Source organism: Sylvia atricapilla, chromosome 4, assembly GCF_009819655.1.
Source record: "Sylvia atricapilla isolate bSylAtr1 chromosome 4, bSylAtr1.pri, whole genome shotgun sequence".
Classification (NCBI taxonomy): domain Eukaryota; kingdom Metazoa; phylum Chordata; class Aves; order Passeriformes; family Sylviidae; genus Sylvia; species Sylvia atricapilla.
The window spans coordinates 62,014,868-62,034,318 of NC_089143.1; the positions used below are offsets into that span (position 1 = coordinate 62,014,868).

At 42.3% G+C, this 19,451-nt stretch overlaps 1 protein-coding gene across 4 annotated transcripts in view; it reads right to left on the minus strand.

Moving 5' to 3' along the window:
* ARHGAP24 (Rho GTPase activating protein 24) overlaps positions 1-19,451 on the minus strand; it is a 243,181-nt gene that overhangs the window by 97,649 nt on the left and 126,081 nt on the right. The window lies entirely within an intron of this gene.

Here is a 19,451-nt window from a genome sequence, read left to right on the forward strand (position 1 = left end):
ATAGCAGCAGAGACCAACACATCTGCTGCTTCTCAGATCATAAATACTGATGATCCAGAATAAGCCCTGATAAATCTATGCACTTACTACAAAACTACACGAAAAGTGGTTCAAAAACCAGAAATAGTCACAGCATGCTCTTTGTGTTCATTCAAGTTGTGTTTCCATCCCTCTGCAATCTGAAACGGGAGGCAATCAATCTCAAGTCATAAAATCACAGAATATTCTGTGCTGGAAGGAACCCACAAAAATCCTGAAGTCCAACTCCTGGTGCCGCACAGGAGTCACACCATGTGCCTAAGAGCTTTGTAAAAATTCACCTTGAGCTCTGGCAGGCTTGAAGCTGTAACTACTCCCCTGGGGAGCCTGTTCCAGGGCCCAGCCACCCTCTGGGTGCTGAGCCTTTCTTCATATTCAACCTAAACTTCTACAAAGAAAGAAAAATTAAAAGCCTATATTTACATTTAACCTAGTCTGCTCAAAAACTCAAGCCTAAATCACATTATCTTTGAGAGAATAACTTAAGCAATTTGCTGAATATTCCAACCTTGTAAACCGGGACAGACTCCAATTGAACTTGAGATTATTATTTTAATGTGGTGTGTTTCAATGTAAAAATTTCTCAGTAAGGTTTAAGAGACACAACAGAAGAAGAGGCAAGAAGAACTATTTTAGTTTGCTCTGTAAATCTGCTCTTAAAACTTAAACAGTCCTTGGCACTATAGGACACATTTTTTTTTTTTAAACACATAGCTTTATTTATACCGTAAATATGTCAGAGAATAAGAACTCCAGCTGAGCTGGGGCACAGGAGGCTGAAACCTGACCCCAGTGCTCCCAGAGAACTGCCATTTTCCCTCCAGCTCTATCATCTACTCTGCCTATTTTTAATTAATCTTTTTGTAGTATGTTTGAAGTAGATTTCAATCCCATCCACCCCTGCCAAAGACAGATCCAGGACTGCCCCTCAGAGTGCACAGGGAAGTGGCAGCCCCAGTTCCTCTGACAGGTCCATGGAGCTGCATGCTCTCCTTGCTCCCCAGGCAGGGCATCTGGAGGGAAACTCTCCCACTCCACGTTACCCTTTCTGTCTGGATTTTCTTTTACTTCTCTGTGCAATGGGGTCAGAGACAAGCCTGACTCCAGCATTCTCCAGTTTTCCTGAGGCAGCATCAGTAGCCAGAATGTTAAAACATTATAACAAAACCAAAATCTACAAGCAGTCTCCTGTAAAACATTTCCAAAAGATTACTAAATTCCTCCGTTTAGGAATTATGTTTCTTTTCCTCATATCACCTGGGTTAAATACTTGTTAGCATAGTACAGCATCTGAAACATTTACCCTAACCATTGAATATTTAAATGTTTCATAGCACAATGGGAAAAGAACAAAAATCAAAACAACTTCCGAGGTGCCCAGAGGCCATTTGAGACCAGACTTCCACGTACTCACAGAGCTCCACAGACATTAAGGTTAAGTGTCACAACCAGCACTTAACATTCAGCAACCTTCAGCAACTGTGAGAGTGAACTTCCCTTTGAAGAGTGAATCATCCACTTCAACATAGGCTATAGTTTTGAAGTATGATTTTTGAAATATATTAATACAAGGCAGGACAATTTTTATTTATTACTCAAAATTTAATACACAGATATTCAAGAAAGAATTTTCTAAAATGGCTGCACATCCTAGGTATATTCTAGATAAAGAATCTGCATCCACATGGGTACAATCAGTCACAGGAATCTGGTGACTGCAGTGTGCAGCACCACTCTTGTGCATACGCAATTCTGTACAAGGTACTAACTTCTTCCCAGCACTAACAGAAAGAATATGGCAACATAAACCATGTTTCAGGACTGAGAATGGTATTCCTTATCCCATCAAAAACACCATTCCAGATTTCCCCTTCAGACTGCAAGTGTTGGCTGTGCCACCACTGCATCTTGGCTTGCCAGCCTGCATCACACCAGGACCAGCTCAAGTGAGCAGGCACTGCCAGCTCCTGAATTAAGATGTGTTAGAGCTGGGCAGAGGACCACAAGCCCAAAAAACTTGGCATTTGTCAGAGACCTTGCTTCTGGAGATACTTAGCAGAACTGGCTGCTTTGACATGGCTGGGAGCTGAGGAAGCATATCCTCCAGGATTCTCCTAGAGAGGCCTAGATGTAGAAAATCCTGTAAGACAGATGTAAAAAGTAAAGGTGAGGTAGTTATTGGCACTCTGTTTCAGCATGAGCCAGTGTAGGCCCCATTCCCGTTGCTGGTCATTGGCTCAAAGTTCTATGGCAATTATGGAACAGTATTTATGTTACAGTTCGGAAGCCTCTGACCTTTCCAGCAGACATCCTGAATGCAGAGAAGACAGGAGAAAGCTGCCCATTGAGGCTGAGAACAATTTCAGAAGCCAATCTGTCGGCAGCAACACAAGGAGGACAAGCCCACAAAGAAAACACTGCTTCTCAGGGCATCTTGCAGATGGAAAAAAAATATCTGAAGTGTACTGTACCTCACGTGAGCTTTTCTAACACCACAACTCTAACACTCTTCTTCAAATCACTGAGCTCCATCAAGGACAAGGAGAGAATTTTTCCCTACAGAGGTACAGACTATCCCATTTTATCCAAACAAGATGCAAGGGGATAACCAAAATTTATGAAAACATAATGCAAAGCATAATTTTCCATTTGACTACTGGTCACAATGCAAAATATCTCCAGCACGTAAACATGTGCACAAATATAAAAAAACAGTTTTAATTAATTTAGCTGCTTATGGCATCTATGGGCATGATTTGAAAGAATACACTTTAATACCATCCGATTCTGAAATTTTTTTTCTTAGTACACTTTTTAATTCTTGTACTTATATTCCATTAACTACTTCCATGTGCAATGTGGCTGAACTACCAGCACCTTCTAGAACGTGGGCTTTTTCTGAATACCTTTAATTTTTTCTTGTACATTGGGATGAATTGGACTTTATAGCTGTTGTCTGCCAACACCTCTTGAAATTCAGCCTAGCAGCCAGACTGAGCTTTTTTTAAACTCTAGCTGTTCATCTCACCAAATGGTTACAGCAGCTCCTATACTGCTTCAAATACTCTCCAATTTTCAAGTAACCCTGGACAACAAGACACCTACAGTGTCAGTAGCATAGCATCATTAAGTTATTATTTTTAGCTATAAAATAGCATAGAGAGCATTTAGGACTACAAGTGCCTACCAGAAATGCAATTGGAAAGCATTTTATACAAATCAAGTGAGCAGAAACTGAACAGCCCAGTGAAACAAACTTATATTTATATGTGAAGGCTTTTTGCTTGCATAAATCAGTCGGTTTTCAAATTTCAAAATAATCTGTAATTTCAATGCAAATTGAAGGAAGTGTTTACATACTTATTTTCTCTTCTTGTAATACATATATTAATTAAAGACAGATATATATGCCTGTCAAGAGAGAGGGAATACAGTCAATCCTCAAGTATGCAATCACTTGCTGCCTTTTATAACTCGCCAGCTTTGAGATTACGCTAGTGAAAAATTCTATTAAGCATTTACTGTCTTTGCTTTCTTGCTAGTTTTGCCTACAGGACCTGATGCAACATTTTAAGGAAAAAATCTCCAAAATTTTGGACTACTTCATACTCAATGGCAACTTCTGAATGGGATGATTCACCTTGGTAAAATCCTGGCACAGCTCAGAATATAGGGAATCAATCCTTCTTGTCTTTCCAGCACACAGCATCATGGTTTTATTTTAGCTACCAAAATACATGTTTTTCTCTCTCTGTCAGCTGTACTCACAACTGAGAGTACAGAACAATAAAGTCAATACCAAAATTGTAGTCAGCATCCTACTTTGGTTCTGCAAGCTTTGTGAGTTATTTCCATTTACTAAATTTAAGACATCTCTGGAGCTTCCCTACTGGCTTCCCGAAAAGATTATCCCTGCTCGTGTTTCATTTCTGCACATAAAAAAATCATACAAGAAAGAACAATAATAATAAAGTCAAGAAACACTGAATGCTTTTCTGCTGAGAAACATGCAGTGAGGACATGATGGATGGATTAAAACTGAATTCCCCATCCTGAAAGTCAAGGCTTGGCTCAATTCTTCCAAGTCATCATACGGACAACTGTGGGACTTCGCATAATTTATTAGGAAGTTGATTATGTGCTGGGCTAAGTTCAAATTAATTACACCAAGGCCAAACTCTCTTCTTACTCACAATGAAGAAAATGAAGGATGACTTCACATAGACACTGTAACTAAGACCAAACACAAAACTTTCACATTTAGAAGAGCATCTGTAGCTGAATGAGGCACACGAAGTGATCACTACAGCTATGTACACCACCAAATACAGATGAGGTGACCAGGTGTATCTGGTGACAGATAACCACATTCTCTGCTCACATGAGACACAGAATTAATTCAACAGACTTGATTATCCAGTGCAGGAAAAAAAATAGAGCAGGAAGATGTTGTTTGGCTCTTTCAGTGCTATTTTAACAGATTTAACTACTCATCTTCAGCACACTCAAGATCAGTGCTGTGGAAAAATACACAGAAATTCCCCCTTTTCTTCAAAACATCCTAATGCACAGTCCAGACAGATGAACAAACCACAGTAAGGACATATCATCCATTTTCCAAAAACGTTCAAAAATTTTCAAGTGAAGAAGTGTACTCTACAAAAATAGGCCATCTGTAAAGCAGCAAGTCTTCTTGCCATGGGTTGCCAGAACTGGTGACAGGCACAAAAAGGTGCAAACTTTCAGACAAAAAAGAACAGGGAGTAAGACACAGCTGTGGCTTTGTGTGAAGGTACCTACTCACCACACGTCTGCATTGATAATTAGGAGGAGCATCATTAACATGGGCTAACCCTTAGAGCATCCCACAGAAACCTGACCAGTCCAGCTTGCCTAGCAGCACCAGGAAAGGCTCACTGGCATGTACAACAGCCTGGCCCGGGAAAGCACAACAGCAGGGAGCCAGCATTAAGCAGCCCTTGCTGAGAGTGGGAAGTTTTCCAGCCTCACCCAGGCAGAGCTGCCCTAAAACAGCTCCCCACGATGGCTGTGGCCACAGGACAGGAGGCTGCAGAGGGCAGCACTGCCATGCACTTGGCCTGCATTACCCATCCTGCGACAGCACAGGCAATGAAAATGAAACATTAACTTTATTAACTTCAAGGCTGCACGGATCATTAAATCACCTTGATTTTAAGGTCTCCCTGAAAACCAGTGGACTCTTAATGGTATCAGAATTTGCTCATGCTGACTGAACCATAACTGGCCCTTCATGATAAAAGCTGGGACAACACTCCTTTCAGTCCTGCCCATAAGCCTCATGACGAGACTTTTATGAACAGCATTTTTTGCAAGGTTACATGAGGGCTTTGGTCATGTAGACCAGGGCAGCTGGGGCGTGGAGTGACCAGGACAGGACTGGCATTGACAACTCTCAGAGAACACAGTGAGGGCAAAAGCTCAGCTAGCTCTAAGGCAGGAGGATGTAGGAGAGGGGAAGCAAAGACTCACGTGGGATGAAAACAGGGATTGCAATTCTTTCCCTCAGCAAGACAAAGAGAGAACTGGAAAAAGTACAGGAACAGCCAAAGGCCTGGCGACAATACCACTGCTTGCTGCCACCGGATACAGAATCTGAAGGGAACTGGAAGCAGCAGCAAACAAGGGTGCTCTCAGCTAATCGCCTGGCACTGCATCAGGGCACAGCTCAGTCTCTTTACAAGGTCTTGTATCTGAGAGGTCTTAATGCACTACTTTGTCATCCACCTCAGTAGAAACACTAAACAAATTTAGAGAAGCTGATCCGTGAGCACTGAGATTAATTTTAAGCAGAGAGAAACTATTCAGTAAGTCTGTTTAGTAGAAGAGGGATTCTCTGTCACACCACAGAACAAAACACCGCTGTGGAGCACAGAGAGGTCATGCATCACTGCCTCAGATGCAGAAAAAAAAAACCAGCTTGGATTTAAACCTTGTTTCGTGTAAGAGCTGGCCAAGATTAATCACTTAAGTACCTAAATTAGTGAAGTGATCGCTTAAAGAACTGCCACACACTTCATATTATATTGATCTTCCCATCACTGGACAAAAAGAGGTTTTCGCATTACTGTTACAGACATCAGAAGTTCTGTGATCAGTAGGGATAACTCCGAATTGTATGAATCATCTGCTTCAGAATATAATAAAAATTGTACTATAGTCTATACTGATATTAAAAAAAAATTTAAAAAATCAAGGAATAGGTATGGTGACCAATCACAATTTTAAGGTCAAGTTCACATAACTCAGCAGCATTACACTTGTCTCAAATTCACTTGTAGAGGAAAAAAAACCACAGAATATCTCAGCAAAAGTATTATGCATTACTGCCTGAATTTCAGACAGGAGGCCAGCATGGTTTGAGCGGGTGTCATGTCATGGAATTAAAAGAGACCTGATGCATTAAAAAACAGCTGCAGATCCAACAGTACTTAATGGTACCCTGAGAATGTAAACCTCAGTTATCCCAGCTCCGGTGCTGACACTCTGCCAAACCTATCTCAACTGTGGTTTTATCACTGAAGTGTGTAGGAGTCCCACAAGATCAAAAGCTCTTTCAAGTGGGATGTGACCTTCATGTTTTTCTTCTCCCATCATCTGCACATGTGGACAAAGCTGTATCACAAACAAAACAGTATATACATGTACACCCAATACAGCACCTTCTTTAAGAGACTCCACTTCTCTGCAAATCTATGTGCCTTTAAAAAAGTCTACATAAAACCCCTTGGGGATTCTTTAGAGAGGTTTTAGAACACCAGAGTTTAATTCACCTTTGACAAAGATTTTAAATAAGAATCACAAACATGCACTTGGAGTTAAGACAGCAATTACAGCATTTTCAATACAGGCAGGTTGGGTATCACTAAAGTTCACAAAGATTAATAATATGGAACCACAATAAGTAGATTTGCAATCTTCTGTAGCAAAATACTACTCTTCAGTACATAGAGACTGTCTCTAGAGATACATAGAAAGGATAAACCTCTCTGAAGGAAATATATGCCTGTGCATGGGCCCAACTCCTGTCATAATGACAACTTTCCAAAGTAGAATGCTGGGCTCTTGCCACTTTCCAGGAAGAGCTACTACCTGATATAATTGGGTATTCAGTATATGGTGCACCATTTTCCATAATCACAACAGATTTTTATTTTTAGTTAAAGGAGAATTATTTAAGACATACCTCGATGCCTTTATTTAACCACAAGGCAGCACAGATGTAAAAAAAAAGATGAGAAATTTTCACATTTCAGTATGCAGAAAATAAAGTATTTGACAGGTAATCCATTTCCTGAATTGCATTATAGTCGAATATCTACGTTCTTTATTACTTTCAAGCTACAGTCACGCTTTAGTAATATCTCAAAAACTCTAAGATAATTATGCATATGATTCCAGGAAAGCAAAATTACAGTTACCTGAACAGTGCCAAAACATATCCCTAACTATTCCCATTGCCCATCATTTCTGTACCACATGCAGCAGTAAAAGGAGGGAGAGATGGCAAGGGGAGATTCACTTCATCTAACACCTGTAGCTCATCACCACCTGCAGTGTATCTGGCAATACATGTCAAAAAGAAAAATAGTAAACAGAAGGGGGAAATTTTTGGACAAGCTAAAAATGGCAATGACTTCACATATCCATCACTGACAAAACTATGACCCTTGTATCAGCATCATCCAAACCGGAGCAGATGGAAGCTAAACGTGCTTTCATGCATCCCAGGCCCATAATGAACTGCAGGCTGCCCTCCCTGCCAGAACTCACTCTCATTGTTCCAGAGCTGCTTCTCTTCAATACTGCACACAGAAAGACAGCACGGGCATGCACGTGTGCCCTGCAGGAACGGATTTTATACTGGGGCTGTTCTTGGGCCTTTACCACATCTTGACTCCCAACAGATAAGGAAATAACAAGGGTATGGCACAAATTATTTCATGTTCCTCTGATGTAAATATTCCCCTTTCATTTACCTTTTTAGTAGCCCACTGCTTAATTCCATTATTCATTCTCCTTAGCTCCAGCCATTATTGTATCTCGTACCTTGATTTTAATGTTTGGATTCCCTGCTGCTAAAAGTACACTCATACCTTGGTGCTATTTCCTTCTCAGCACTGAGATCTTACTATTTTGTTGTCTGAGCAAAGATATATTGGGTGGTTTAAGCAATTTATTTGAAGATTTTCCTTAAGCCCCTACTTTCTCCTCTGTCCCTAGAAAATGAGGCGCACACAAAGTAAGTCACAAAGTGAAAGGCATGAAGCTGCAGGTGTCATGTCCATCTGAAGGAAACCAGCCCCTGGTGTACCTCATCTAGTTTGGGGATGTTTATCCAGGTTCAGCGAGGTCTCTATAGAGCCAGCTTGTTCTCTCATCAGCTGGCATATGCCTCGTGTTTTTAACACTCTAACATGAAGAGCCTGAATGGTGTTATGGTTCCTGACAGACACATTATCTCACCATGGTTTGGGAGCCCCGTGCTGATCCCACTCACTGCTGCTGCAGCCAATCCTTCCATGGCTGAATGAAAGAGGCAGTGGTGCCCCAGGCACCGCATCCCATCCCTCCACCCCAGCACTTGCACCATGGTGACACGCAAGGCACAGACACATTTGCCCTTTTGCCACCACGTCCCACCCATTCCCATCCCTTGGCAAAGGCAGCATCCCAGCAGGCACGCTGCCAGCTCCTCCCGCCAAGGCTGGGGACAACGCTGTGCTCTGTGGCCCCACAGCCACCGTGCCAAATGGCAGCGTACGGCACATTCCCCCCAGAGCCTGTGGCTGCAGCGTGCACTTGGCAAGCCACAAGAACCACCCTTCCCTGGGCGCTCTCCTCCTCCACGCTGGCACCCAGCGGAGTGGCTGACACCGCTGTCACTTCCCACTGTCACCCTGAAAGGAGCCCTCTGCAGAGCAGATCCAGCAGCGCATGGACAAAGGGCAGGCAGCTCCTGACACACCAGAGCGGGAACATTGGCTGCGGGGTATGGCTGCTTCAACCCAGAGCAAGCAGTCCCACCCTTCCCACAGCAGAGAATGTTCGGTCTGCAGCGGGAATCCACGTAATACCATCAAACAATGCTCCTTGACTTCAGGCTTTCTGTCATCATCACCTAAATTGTAGGCCTGCTCCATCAAAACCTGACAGTCAGCCATGGGCTTGCAGTTGGACGCTATCTCTTCAAGAACATGCATCAATCACACGTTCCTCCTTGCTATTTCTTCCACAAAATAAAACTTAAGTGCTCACTGAATTTATGGATACAGCAAGGAAGGGAATTGAAATACAGCACAGAACATCACAATTTCACAAGTTATGCCCATCAGATTTACAAGAGACAGGGTTTAATTAGCAGAGATTTCCACCTGCAGAGGTAGCAGTATAAGCTATGACTCCATGAGGAGAGGTGAGACAGTGCTGGCTGAGGAAGAGATATTAATATCCTACAGGGTATGGCTTTCCTTTCCTGTCAAAGGGAAGGAATCAGCCTAGCCTTACTTTTAACATGCTGCAGACATATCAACACCATGTACTAGTACATGATATCACTTTGAAACTGCCTGATAGTTTGCCTTTTCAGCATTAAATTTGACACGCATGCTGAAGAAACAAGTGAGGTCCCTGTAGTCACCAGGGGTTTGAAAATTTTTTCCCATCCTTTTAATACAAGGCTGGACAAGAAGAAAGATGACGCTTTATTTTAAATAAGGATCAGTGTTCCCCAGGCACCAGTAATGGAAAACAGGGAAGATGAAAGAATCTGCAGAAGGGTGGGATGAAGAGCAAAGGACTTGGGAGCCTTCTACCGCCACAGCCACAGGGCGGAGGGTTCAGTCAGGCAACACCCAAGCACTTGAAAAACATGAGTTGTCTGCCATGGGATCTGCAAACTTCTGGAAAACAATCCAGCTCCTATTCAGATTACCTAGGCAATAAGAAGTAACATATTTCGAGGATGCTTTGCTAAACTATCATTTAATCCAAGTGGAACTTGGATTTTCCCACTACTTTCAGAGATGAGAGGGCTTCACAAGCTTGTGTCCATTTTGTCCCACATCAGGGGCACAGCTCTTTGGTGCACTAAGGAGGCCAGATCTGCCTTCAGACTCAGCCACCAGCTTTCCAGACAGCTTCAGGCAAGTCACCTCCTCTCTTTCTTTCCTGCCATTTGCAGTGGAATCCCACCAGCTGTATCACAGAAGAGGTACCTATGCATCTTAATTGAGTTACATTTTGCAGCTGCAGATGTTCTTGCTGAAAAAGGTAATGAGCACAGGAATTTTATGTTGGTGTTTATTATTACTATTACTACTACTACTACTGTTACAGGAGACTGGCAAATGTGTAGTAGAAAGTGCCCCACCAAATAATGACATCTTGAATGTCTATGCTTTGGAGCTTGCCTCTCTTACATTTCTGTCTCACTTTTTCCTACGATGCTATTTTCATGACATAATCGAATACAGAGTGTCTTTTAACAACTGAAATACAGAAAATGCACACAGACGACTGTAATGACAACATTGTCTTGTAAAACATTGCATGTTGAACCCTCAATTCTGTGAGCAAAACAATCATCATCACAATCCATCAAAAAAATACCAGAATGGGCATTTAGGAACATCTTTTTTCAAAAGAAGCTTGAATTATCATTGCCTCTGACTTTTCACTTCTTTTTCCCAGTACTTTCTTCCCACTTCACAGAATTTGTTTGGGAATCTAAATTTCAAACTGTGCTTCATGACATGCCATGGATATTCCAAAACAAAATAATGAAGCTAAAAACTGAAGCCCTGGACAGGGTATCCCAGACACAAGAACATTTATTACTTCACTGGACTTTTTGATGCCGCCACTAGAGGGATGTACATGAAGCTAAAAAAACCCTAAGCAATCAACCAAGCAAAAACTCCTCATCAGCTGTCACAGATGCCCTTCAGACAGCTGGTGTATTTGGAAAAAGGCATTTTGCTTCTTTTGAGGCAAAGTTTGTACTTGCACCCCAGAAAATGCCGGAAGTATCCACCCACAAGATTTTGTGCTGGCAAATGAAACAGCCATGGACACAAGGTTAATGGACACAGACCGTACAGATAACCTGCTGTAGCTTCTCAGCTCGGTCCAGCCATACCAATTTATCTTCAGCCCCACAGAGTCTGCACAATCAAAGTCCAGGGATTTGCTCACACCTTTTTACAGCACAATGCAAAAAGCCAATATTGTGCTTCCTCCCCCCACAGGTAATTTGGCCCCCAAATCACAATCAGAAATGGTCCAAGCAACAAGCTCTCACTCCAAATAGGTTTCTCACTTCCCACAGACCACCTGGCTTTGTGGGAACTCTCTCTGCGTTTCTGGCACTACTTAAGCCATTTTCCAACATTATTAATGATCATCAAAACCCAGTGCCAGCCAGAGTGCTGAGGCAGGAAAAAAAAACACTCATTGTTGTTGCAATTACAACTAGTAGTATTTAAAGTAGGGTGGGAGTCAGCCATATCCTTCAATGTAATTCTCATGCTGAGGTACACCCTCACTAAGACCCAATCTAGTGTATGCACATAGCACTGGTAGAAGAAGTTGATCACAAACTCATTGTGATATCACTAAGTTGGCTTTTTTGCCACTTCAGTTTTTAGAGATCCCACTGCCATTATGTTCCAAATTCTTCTGAGTAGCAGGTGACCTCCAGAATGACAGCAGTGGGTCACAAATGATCAATATTGCTAACTTAACACACCTCAGATCACATGCACCACGGGCTAAGCAGGATCAATAAAAGCAATCCACTTCTAAATTAAAAGACACAAGTGAAAAATAGCATTTTAACTTCAGCTTCATACACCATGCTTGAGTAATGGTATATTTTTGTGGAGTATGGGTGAATTTTTATAGAGTCTGTGCAGTCTTCTGCCACATGAAATTAATGTCACTGAGAACAGATGATTAAGCAGAATTACTTTAGAAGAAACAAACTGAAATATACAATTGTTCAGCAGTTTTCAGAAATTATTCACCTCTCTCACCTGTTTTCAAAATAGACTAACTAGGAAAGAGTATTCAGAAAGCAAGCAATATTACTAGTACTTCTGACATAAACACACACGATTTTAACCTACAGGCTGCACTCACTCACCAAGACAGACGAGATTCAAGATAACAAGGTCTGTGTATGAAAATGTGTGATGTTCCACTAAATACAAAGTTACACACCCAAGCTATCTGAGTAAGAAGTATGTTTATTCTGCACATGCTGCATACCTCAGAGAAGATATTCAGAGCTCTTTAATTTTTCTTTTAAATAGCCCTTGAATCTAAATTTAATTCCTTCACTTCAAAAGCAGATGGCCTAAACTTCTACTACTAGATTAATCTCAGGCTGAAAACAAAAAATCAATGACTGTATGTCTGTCTGAAAGAAATTTTAAAGAACCTTAGAGATTTTAAGGAAATTATGTTTAAATCAGTTATTGCAGGCTCTTCTTGCTAGATACCAGTGCTTGAGTTCTGCAAGAAAAGTGACCTCAACTTCTGAACGGGAAAAGGTGCCCTGCATGATAAACAGGACATTTTCTGGTAGTTGTTTAGTAGTCCAAATCTGACTGACACCAATCTCAATCTTTAATCTGATGCAGTATCATGAAGGGATCTTCCATATGAAGGAGAGGAGGCAAAACTACTCATATCACTCTGGAAATATGTGTCACAATCTCAGCCTTGCCTCTCTCCCCCAAACCTCTCATATACAGGTTATTGTTAATTCAGGCTGACACCATTAATATGCAAGGCCTGTACTGCACGTATTGTCTCAATTAAATATGTGTGGACATACAGGCACAGAAAGATAAGACTCGGTCCAATGTCACAGAAGGAGGCATAGGAACAAAAAGGTTTCTTAAAACTACCCTGATGCCCTCACCCAGCTGTTGCTCAGTAGCCATGACAGGAAAGGCACAAAAAGATGGGTAGAAAGGGACACTACATGCATTGACTTGTACAGAAATGAGCTTGAAATGAACAGATTTTATGGTGGCAGCACAACAGCTCAGTGGCATGGCCCCCTATCTCATTTCACAGGGAGGTAGAATTGAGGATGGTTTGGGGTTTGTTTTTCTGAAAACTAAGGAGACAAAACTGTTACAGGCACATCAACTAATTCTGCATCACGTGAAAGCTGCTGCTCAAGATGGAAAAGTGTTCCTTTCCCGTGAGCCCTCACCATTAACCTTGTGAGAAACATGCAGCAAGGCTTCAGCCAGCTTCATTTCCCTGGCTCGCTGACTCCACACACCTCCAACACTCACTTTAAAAAAAAAGTCAGTTTTGAATCACCTCTTGAAGGACGAGAATGAGGCAGTGCATGCCAATGTGCTCCAGCGCAGAGAGACGGCACTCTACCAGATACATTTTTGAGAAATGTATCCCCCTTAATAAGCACGGGAATGCTTTCAGGAGATCTTCAGGAGACAAGGAATGAGCAGCGCTCAAAGCTTTAGCGCAATACACGATTACACGGAGATATCTGTGCAGCGAGGCTGGTGCCCATTTGATTAAACAGCCTGTCTGCTCCCTCCACAAGATATCAGAGGTACAATTAGTTCAGTCGGCACTATCAGCAATGCCCTTGAGGGCCTGTGCTCCTGACAACTAATGAAGAGGCACTGCTGGCTGTCAGCACGTACAGGGGGAGGCATTCATCTTCCCGGCAGCATCAATTAAATCCGCCCGCATCATACCAGGAGCCAGGAATTCAGCGCCCGGAAGGAGTCAGAGCAGCTGAATGGTTTAACACTTTGGGTTTGGGTTTTATACTGTGGAGGAAAGGGAATAAATTGTGCTAGCTCTGCTGATGGCAAATGGAATACGGAGAATCTGCTTGACAGCTAAGGCACAGAGAGCACCATCGGTGCTCAGGTGTGCGCACACGTGCGCTGTGGGAAGTCTTTTTTTTAGCATAAGGGCAGGAAGCCTCTTCATACACAAACAATTTTCTCCTGAAGTCAACAGAAGATAATTTGCTTATTGCATTGTGCTGCCAATACTCCGCTACGCCTTCAAGGAAAGCTATTTGCTGTATGTGTGGGTGTATCCTCAGTTAGGACATGGCAATTACTGCTGAGAAGACAAGGAGAGGAACTCTTGCCCCTTATTTCTGACAAGGCTATATCCTTACAGAAAACACAAAGTTCTATTTCAAAACAACAGGCTCAAAACCTTCTAAAACATTTCTGTCCCTGAGACATGATGCTGCATCTTACCAGCCACAGTCAAACGTGTCAGCTAATCATCTGCCCTGCTTGGTGCCTCACTGTAAAGTCCGACTTGTCCCATCCCACAGAAGTCTGGCTGTCAACAAGACTTACAGGACTAAAAAGTACTGATACCAGAGGAGAAGGGTATTGAAGTAGAAGCTACAGTAAGCACTTGGTATCTAACCTGCCAAGGTACACAGGAGCACTACAAAGGAAATTGCTCTTTTAGCCAAAAAAGATGTATCTCTAACTCCTGTCTTGTCTTACTTGTGTACCTTAGGGGAAAAAAACCACAAGGTAACTTGCAAAATCCACATTTTCCAGGCCTTCATGGAACCCTTGATTAAAACCACTGTGAATCAGTGGGTGGCAAAAATTAGCACCTAGTGTGGCCTTCCCATTTCAGACATTTGAGAACTCATGGCCAAAGTCTCAGAGGGCTCAATCTGCTAAACAGATTGTTCCCTGTACAGCAGTAGGGAACTCAGGAGGTTTTGGTAACTTCACAACAAACTGGCAGCCATTTATCTTCTTAAACCTCACAAGAGCTCTGTGGAAGCTCAAGGTCCTGTTTACTGACAGGGAGATCAGTGTGACACACATGCAAAGCAGAGCCCACCTGACTCTCAGCCATGGGGGCACAGACCTACCTACCGATGCAAATCTCAGCTGACTCCTTGGAGTGAAAATTTACTGCAGTAAAGGCAGCAAAAATGACTTATTATCCAACCTTTCACATAAAGGAAGTTTAAAAAATGCCAATCCTCAAACTCATCTCACACTCCCTACCAGAACAGTTAACCTGCAAGAAAAGTGATCTGCCATATAGCATGCAATTAAATACATGAAAAGACAAAGAAAAAGGCCTTTGGATGCCACGTTTCCTCTGACTAGTGAAACAAAATGACAACTATTTCAAAGCTCTGGGAAATTAGTATTTCACTCCCTAACAGAGGTTTTAATTAAGAGCCTGACAAACGAACCTTTAACAAAAGTGGACAGTGCTAAAGGTGATTCTTGCCTTCTGCAGTCTCTGCCATCCATGACTCAAGATAAAATCTCATGTTGCCTCATAGGAAGGGACATAGCCCAGGATCCACAGGCACAGAAATCAGCAGACACACAAATGCAGAAGAAACCATCAGCAGAGACTCCAAGTTACTTTGCTGAAGTATTACAGTTCTTTACTAACAGTCTTAATAATCCCTAAGAACAAAACTGACTGAAGTTGCAGACACATAACTTGGGGCTGCACAGAGAATGCTCTCGGTGGGATGAACTGACTTTGCTACATCAGTATGTGACCAAAGTGCAAATTCAGCCACACAGATGCACATTCTGGACTATGATACTTGGTCAGTGGTAAAAAACACAACACAGATGCACAACGTTTACAAGCAAAAGAGTCCACAAAGAATATTGAAGATCAGCATTTGGAAATTTATGTTTAAACAGTACTAAATAAATATTAAAACTCATACAACTGCAAAACTCATCAGAGAACTCTAGGATACTTGAGTCTCTAAGGGAACTAATGATTTAGATGAGAGCATGCAAACAGGTCACCTGCTAGTGAACACGGTCATGAATGTAACCTTGTCATCTGTGCTAATTTTTCACGAAATCTGCATTAATACATTACAGGGACAAAGGAAGACATGATTTGGTAACATCCAGATGGTGAGGTATCAGTGGAGTGATGATCTGGCTTCTTACCTGAGGCCAAGCTGCAAAATGATTTATCAGACTCAGAGGAGGACACCAGCTAGCACACAAGGATCTCAAGCAACAGCAGCTGGTGGGCTAGCAGTATGAGCAGCTCAGTGTCCAGGATCAAAGTCCAGTCAATGATGCACATTCCTTTGTCCACTTCATAACCATCATGTCTTCTAGACCAATTGCCTACATAGTCCCAGATTATTCTGAGCTGGTGGTGCTTCCTGAAAGAATCAGGAAACGAGGATTCAAGTCCTTGGAGCTCCTGCAAGCATTCAGACATCCCTGGGAAAGCCACAGGCCCCTGCTGCAAGACCTTTCATGATGCACTTGCTCAAAATGCCTTCAGACAGCAGCTCTTGGAGAGTGCAGGGGACTCTAAAAAAGACACTTGAGCTTTGTGTGAGAAACAGTGGACGAGCCTGAGCTTCCCACATCTCTGTGCTTGGCTCCTCCTGGTTCCAATCTGGCGCAGGAATCCTGTCTGCAAACCACCACACATGCAAACCACAATTGTGCCCCTATCCTGCACCGACAGGTGACATGAAATCCACTGAGACACCGCAGGGTCACCTGCTTCAGTTCCGTGGTTACACAGACGCCTTCCCCCATTACACCTACACACCAAGAGGAAAACCTCAGGTTTCCTTTAAAACACAACCAAACACACAGAATGAGGGTTTATCTACTAGATAAAGCTCAGAACAATTAGCAAATACAATGCAGTCACTCAGAACTAATCACACAGCTTGGCTATATGTGCACATTTCTCACTAAAAAGTTATTCATTTTAACCCTCTTCTGATTTTTGTTGACAGAAACATTCCTCTGAGTGCAAGGGAAGATGTTAATAAGCACAGGCATCACTAATCATTTTGTGGTCACTGACTCCAGCACAGAAAACTCCCATACAAAAGTGTGGTGTGGGCCTTGTGCTGTAGAGCAGAGTTTCTTTGTCAGCATACCAAATTTAAAAAAAAAAAAAAAAACCACACACACAACAACAACAAAAATTTTAAGTATTAAATCATCTAATGACTTAGGGAATGAACAGAATGTTTTCAAAATGCAAATTGGAGGCATCTGTATTTTAATTACAGCACCAAAACTGCAAGATACTTGTCTCCACACACATTTTCTTCATTCATCTTCAGAGATGGCTGCATACAGAGTATTAGTTTCATAGTATAAACCTACTCCCACGTACATTCCCAAAATAATTTGCATGTATTACCAATAAACAAACACACGCACACAAGTTTTCAGGCCGCCCACAGACACGAGAGACAAAAAGAGGACTTGTCACTTTTGCTTTTGGGATTGTAACTAAAATTGCTTCAACTTTCAATACAGGGAAAATAATGCAAGTGCAGCATGAGCTTCGGCACCATACATTTAACACAAAGCTCAGTTGACAAAATTTTTAAAAACGTGCAACCGGATCCTGTTGCTACATAGCTGATTTCCCATGTGAAAGCTAACAAAGGCTAAACAGAACCTTAGCTACAATACGGTTTTCTGTGTTACATTCAATGAGCTCACTTGTGTTGCTGTCAGCCTATAAAACTGACTTTTATACTGAGTCACTAAGAGGATACAGATGACAAACAGCTCCATTACAGAAGGCTGACAAATTCTTGCCTTGAGAAGCAACAGTGACATGACAACAGTGGCAACGCTCACTTCATCTTTGCATAAAATACAGTTGGCACTGCTACTTCACTACTACACATCTGCACTGTGACGCCTCCTCCACATTAAGTCTGAGTCTTCATTTTAATTTCATCCTCCAAAGACCAGAGCTACAGCATGAAATCTCCTGATTTTTAAAAAACAACTTTTTTTTGGTCATGAATCCTTGGCATAATATGTCCAGTAGGAAGTTTCTATAGCCACATGCTTGTTAGCAAGGGGGGTGGGGGAACACTGGTGCTATCCTAAACCACATTCAAAACCCCATTCTCAGAACTGAAAACAAGCAAAACAAAAAAGCCCTGATTCTCAGGGATGCTCCAGATAAATACTGAACTCAGCCCAAAAGTAACCAGAAATTGCGTCTTACCTTGACTCCATAGAAAGGTGGAGTAACAAACATTCTGGGAAATCAACAAGAGCGACTGTGCTCCTTAACTTGGGCACAAAGGATAAGCATCCCCAGAGTCAACATTACCAAATATATAGATCAGGATATATGGAGAATTCTCTTAATTTCCAAAAGAAACTATTTTATAGTCCACTCCAGACTTGCCATGCTAATAAATAGGTTTCTTTCAGTATTTAGAACATAAAAACAAAAGACTTTGAGGAGAGAGAGTGAGAAACTTTTCAAATGTGACTGACTGGAGATTGGGGTGAGTGTTAAACCTCAGAAATACCACAGTGGCTGTCTTTTGTAATAATCCCTTACTGCCCGTGGCATTCATGATCAAGCTTTGAAGTCTACTTCATATTTCTTACACTTCTACAATATATTATAACTTGGCACATCAGTGAACACAACTACATTTGTGCCCTGACACTAAGATGGTTTAAAACCAACAAAAGCAGACATTACCATCTGTTTGCCCTTCCAAATAGCCATGATAGGCATTAATTTGAAAAGTAATACAAGGATTAACAGAACATATTGAATAAATACACTGGGCTGACTGCATGTAGAAACAGAATTGTTTAGTTTGGAAAAGATGCTTAAAATCAAGTTGAATTGTTCACCCAGCACTGCAATACCTACCACTGAACCATGTCCCCAAGCATCACATCTATACATCTTTGAAATAACTCCAGGTATGGTTGACTGCCCTACTTCCCCTTCCACAAGCCTGTCTCAATGCTTGACAGCCCTTTCACTGAAGCAATTTTTTCCAATATCTAATCTAAATCTCCTCTGGTGCAACTTGAGGCCATTTCCTTTCATCCTATCACTTGCTACCTGCAGTAAGGTCCCCACCCAGCTTCCATTTCTCCAGGCTAAACCACCTGCAGCTCCCTCAGCTGTTCCTCAGAGCTGTGCTCCAGACCTCCCCAGCTCCACTGCCCTTCTCTGGGCTCCTCCAGCACCTCAGTGACTTCCTTTAGTGAGGGGCCCAGAACGGGACACAGCGCTCAGGTGCGGCCTCCCCAGGGCCCAGGACAGGGGACAATCCCTGCCCTGCTGCTGCTGCCACACTACTGCTGACACAGGATGGCACTGGCCTTCTTGGCCACCTGGGCACTGCTGGCTCATGGTCAGCCACTGTCACCAGCACCCCCAGAACCTTTTCTGCCAGGAATTTTTCCAGCCATTCTGCTGCCAACCCACAGAGCCACATGGGACCGCAGTGATCCAAGAGCAGGACCTGGCACTTCCTTGCCCAGAAGAATTCTGCTTTACATTGACAAATAAAATACACATCCTTT